Source organism: Diabrotica virgifera, chromosome 5 (genome assembly GCF_917563875.1).
Source record: "Diabrotica virgifera virgifera chromosome 5, PGI_DIABVI_V3a".
Classification (NCBI taxonomy): Eukaryota; Metazoa; Arthropoda; class Insecta; order Coleoptera; family Chrysomelidae; genus Diabrotica; species Diabrotica virgifera.
In genome coordinates, this window is record NC_065447.1 from 194,862,223 (window position 1) to 194,868,222 (window position 6,000).

Genomic DNA, 6,000 nt, shown 5'->3' on the forward strand with positions numbered 1-6,000 from the left:
GAAATAAAATTATCCAGGCTTTGGCCAAACTTTTCACCCAATGCATTTACCAAGGAAAAACTCCTTCTCAATGGAACAATGCAGTCATTGTTTTATTACACAAAAAGGGTGACATAACAGATCTGAAAAACTACCGTCCTATCAGTTTGCTATCACACATATATAAACTTTTCACAAAAATTATCAAAAAAAGACTGGAGGCTAAGTTAGACTTCTATCAACCTAGAGAACAAGCTGGATTTAGATCTGGATATAGCACTAACGACCACTTACTGGTAATAAAAAATCTAATAGAGAAGTCTGCGGAATACAACAAACCATTGGCACTGATATTCGTGGACTACGAGAAAGCATTTGATACCATAAGCCAGCAGAAAATGTTAAAAGCATTGACAGAATGCCGAATAGACCATCGCTACATTAACATGATCAAATATATCTACCAAACGGCAACGGCTAGCGTAAGACTGTCTGAACAACAAACAAATACATTCTGTATACAGCGAGGAGTACGGCAGGGAGACACCATCTCACCAAAGCTGTTCACAACCCTTTTAGAACACACATTTAAGAAGGCAGATCTAAACGAATATGGTATCAATATAAATGGAGAGAAGCTCAGTCATTTGAGATTCGCAGATGACATTGTCCTTATAGCCGATCGTATGGATGATGCAATAATAATGTTAAACAAATTATATTACGCTTCCTTAGAGGTCGGACTAAAGATTAATATCAACAAGACGCAAATAATGACTAATCTGGTGCTAAATCGTAATATTGTTGTTGATGGAATGGATATTGCGCAGACTGCATCTTATAAGTACTTAGGACATGAAATTCGGTTGGGACGAGATAACCAGACGTGCGAACTCCCACGTCGCATAGGATTAGCCTGGGTAGCGTTTGGTAAACTTAACTATGTATTTAAATCGGACTTGCCCATATGCCTCAAAAGGAAAATCTTTGACCAATGTGTGTTGCCTGTACTCACTTATGGAGCCGAAACATTAACACTAACAAAAAAGGTAGTGAACAAGATTCGCGTAACTCAGAGGGCTATGGAGCGCCAGATGTTGGGTGTCTCCCTGAGAGACCGAATCCCAAACGAAGAAATACGCCGTAGAACAAAAACAACAGACGCTGTCGAAAAAATCGCGTCGCTTAAGTGGAATTGGGCAGGACACGTCGCCAGATTGCCAGACAACCGATGGACAAAACGTATTGTCGAGTGGAGGCCGCGAGAAGAAGCACTACGGAGCAGAGGACGCCCACTAACCAGATGGGCCGATGATTTGAAACATGTTGTCGGTAACTGGATGCAAGCCGCACAAAATAGAGATGAATGGAAAGAGCTGAGGGAGACCTATGTCCAGCAGTGGACGCGTACGGGTTGATGATGATGAATAATGCTTGCCGACCTCCGTCACGGAGATGGCACTTGAAGAAGAAGAACTTTCAAGCCACATCAGTTTCAGTAGTAAATTCAGAAAGTCTGATTATTTTATTTGGTGTCGATTCATCATCATTGTTTTTGCCTTATCCCTATGCGGGGTCGGTTTCCCTAATTGCAGCTCTCCACACAATTCTATTTTGGGTCATATCAATATAAATCCCCTTTACCAACATGTACTGCCTAATCGTCTCCCCTCAGATCTCCTTTGGTCTTTCTCTCCTACTCCTTCCAGGAATCTGCACTTCAGCTATTCTTCGTATTGGGTGATTAGCGTCTCGACGTTGTACATGACCACTATCTTAACTATCTTAACCTATGCTCTCTTATTTTGGCATCAATTGGTGCCGCACCTAGACTTTCCCTAATATACTTATTTTTAATTTTATCCTTTTTATCACTCCACTCATCCATCTAAGCATTCTCATTTCCGCCACAAGCATTCGTTGTTCTTTTTTCTTCTTCACTGCTCAACGTTCAGTTCCGTTAATCATAGCCGGTTTTATGGCTGTTTATAGAATTTTCCCAACAACACACCACTCGTTTCATTTCACTTCATCCATACAGTCCTAAATCTTCTTTTCTGACGTTTTCCCAAGTATTTCAACATCAGTCTCTCTAATAATACTGGCCATTTTTCTCCATATTTTAATAGGGCTTCCTTTCATGTTCCAACATATTTTTGCTACTATTCTGTCCCTGAATAGACCTTTTTTATCTTTTAGCATCCACCACTTGGTTTATTCTCCGACATTTTGGTTTAGTTTCGCTTTTTTATTTCGATGTCCAGAACAAACAGTTTATGTGGTTGGCTTACTGTCTCTCTGACCTTGCAGTCCTTGCATTCACGTAACTTTTCTTTCCTTATCATGAAATAGTTTATTTGGAAGTGATATTTTCCATTTTTTGTAAGTAATAAGTTGAGTTTCTCTCTTTTTAAAGTCTTGTCCACTTTATTTGGTGTCGATTATTTTCTAAATCAGATTATTAAGGCTGTCATGTCCACGAAGACTTTAGATGCTCTGACACCGTTTCTTTACTGCTGGATCTGGTTAAATGGAGCCCTAGAATCAGAATCTCACATGGGAGAGGATTTTTAAAAAGTGTAAATGAGAATCGGAACCCGCAACCTTAAGGCAAAAGAGTTAAGGATTATACAGGGTGTACCAAAAAAATAGTTCGGTTATGCCTAACATACCTTAGTACAAATGTGCACATAAAATAAGTTATAGCCCTTTAAAGTTAAAAAATGAAAACTGATTTTTTCCAATTCTATCGAAAAGTGTGACAGGAACATCTTAAAAAAATAGTGAAATTTGTGTACCCTATAAAACTTTTATGAGGGTTTAGTTCCCTTAAACCGCCCACATATTTGTGTACCTATATTCTAATTAAATTATTATTGTACTACCATTAGTTAAACAACGATTTTAAAACTTTTTTCCTCGTAATACTCTTTCGATAAGCCAGTTTTTATCGAAATATTTAGAACATTTTTAAAATCAACCATATTTATTGTAAAGGAAGAGCAACCATATTCGGAAAATTGAATTTTTTAAGTTTTTTTGGTTTATAATTGAAAATTATTTTCTGAAATCTTCTCTTTCCAACGATATACAGTGATGAGCACACTAATAACCGGCAAAATAACGCAAAAATGGAAAACATATTAAGTTGTGAGATGAAAAGTGATGAACCTAGTGGAGGTGTTAAATATAGCGATAGTAAATTATAGATTTATATTATATTGATTGTTTCCCACCTTTAGACGTATCAGACGAATTTGAGAAATGCCACTGTCACAGTGACAGTTTTAGTTGACATACAATCAATATTATGTAAATTTATATGTTAATATCGCTAAATTTAACACCTCCATTAGTTTTATTTCTTTTTATCTCACAATTTAATATGTTTTCCATCTTTTCCTCTATTTTGGTCTTTCGGTTATTAGCACGCTCATCACTCTATAACACAATATAGTAAAAAATATCCATGGTTACAAAGTTAATATTTGTTTTTGAACGCCTGCACTCAACTTTTGACAATTTGGTGACGGGTTTTCTGCTTGCGTGCATAAAATCTGCTTGTGCTATTTCCCGAATATTAGGTTTTTATATACAAATACAAATGAATGAAAATTTGCAGACATTTGCATTCGTGGGAACAATACACGAATAGTCAATAAAATGTTTTTTGTTTCTTAATTGTTTAAATAAAAAATAAACGATTTTGATGGAAAATGCTTAAATTCTCTTGCTTTTTACAATGTAGAAACTTGAAACTTCTACGGATTGTAGCTAATGATATGAGCTATACATAATTTCACTCTTTACGTTAATTGTTTACGTTATGCTTCATAAATAAACAATAAGGTTTCACATTTTGAACGCTCATATATTTGTTTATATAAACATCGGCGCTCATTCGTGTCAAATTTCAATACGATACGAAACAAAACTTCAACCAAAACTCAAATTAAAAAAATTCGGGTTTTATCGTAGTCTTATAAAAACCACCGGTAGAGACGTTTTGTGCTACAATTAACATTAGAATTCGTTTTGGCGTATTAATTAATTAAACGCTTTTCTTTAGTTCAATCGTTTGGGTCAAATCTTTGGACGGTAATTTGACTGCCTTTTCTTCAATGTAAATGACTAAATATTTGCAGACATATGAATTCGCGGGAACAATACAAGAATAATTAATAAAAAATTTTTTTATGTTTATTAATAATTGTTTAAATTAATAAAAAAAGATTTTACCGGAAAATGCTTAAGTTCTTTTGTTTTTTACAATGAAGAAATTTTAAACTTTTACAGATTGTAGTTAATATATGAACTATACATAATTTGACTTTTTACGTTAATTGCTTACGTTATGCTTCATTATTAAATAATAAAGTTTAAAATTTTTTGCCGATTCCGACTACTTTTCATGTTTGTACATCATATGTTTTATGCATATTTTAATAAATATGACGATATATTTTAATGTTTAAAAAGTGTAAGACTAAAAAGTAAAAAATAAAAAAAATATGAAAAAAAAATTTAAGAAACGCTTTTCTTTAGTTACGAGTGACTAACATTAAAAATATTAAAAAAAAAATCAACTAAAAAGCCAACAATAAAAAAAAATTGAAGAAATCTAACACATTCGTTAAAGAAAAGCTTGGGGCGAAAACCGTTTATTCGATGAAGATGCGCCAGGCTTTTCTTTGACGAATGTGTTAGATTTCTTCATTTTTTTTTATTTTTGGCTTTTTAGTTGATTTTTTTATAATATTTTTAATGTTAGTCACTCGTAACTAAAGAAAAGCGTTTCTGAAATTTTTTTTTTTCATATTTTTTTTATTAAATTTTGATGTCAAATATCTCTGGCTCCTTAGATAATAGAAGGTATAAATTTTACAGTAGTTGTAGATAGATAATATCGATTTTCTGGAAAAGTTTTATTGAACAATGTACAAAAACAAGTAAAATAAAAAATAAAATCTAAACTTTTTAGGGTTTTTTTGTAAAAGTATTTTAAAATTTTTTAAAGTAAATGTTTTTTCACTCTAACTTTACAAAAAGTTACGCAGAAATAAACAATATACATCTATGTATCTAGTTTCAAAATAAAAAAACATTAGGTCTCAAGTGCTTTGGTTACAGAAATATGTGACATAATGTTAACATTTTCGTTAAATGGGACTTCGGGTGCCCTTATAAAATGGTGGATTTTACAAATGTTCAAAATATCTCGATAAAAATGGCTTAAGGGGAACGGATCAAAATGCATAATGTGTTTTAAATGTATTCATTTTTTTTTCCAATCTTGAGAAAACTAATAGGTAAGTATTTTTTAATCGCAGAACTACTACTTTATTGCGGTGGGCCGAAAGTCCCTTAGAATAAATAAAAAGTTTCTTTTAAATGAAATACTTGCAATTAAAAATCACACTAAATTTTCTCTTCTATTTTTACCCCTGTAACTTATTAAAATACACATTACAGAAGTTTTCAGGGACTTTCAGCCCTCGGTAATAATATAATCTTTCATTTTGCGGTTCAATTTTTCAAAAATATTTCTTAGTTTTATTAGGATTCGAAAAAAACGAATACATTTAAAACACATTAAAAATTTTGACATGCGTCAAAATTTTGCAGTTTGCTCCGTTCCCCTTAACGACAAAGTACCAAGCTAGGTACTAAAATTAGCAAACCAAACAAAAACGCTAGTTGTAGAGTTAATAGTTGGAAAAAACGAGTAACATCTAGTTGTTTAACGCATGTAATACCAAAAAACTTTCAATACCATCAAAACCATATTTATTATACCATCAACGGATCAGTTCCAAGGAAGGTGCAGCATAGGGAGAAGAAAAATGTCCTGGCTGAGAAATCTCCCAGAATGGTTTGGATGCAACTCAACTGAACTCTTTCAGGCAGTAGTGTCAGCTGTAGAAAGTTAGAATAGCAATGATGATTGCCAACCTTCGTCGCGGAGATGGCATGTAAAGAAGAAGGATCAGTGCCTTTACTATTAATTCGCACAATAAAATA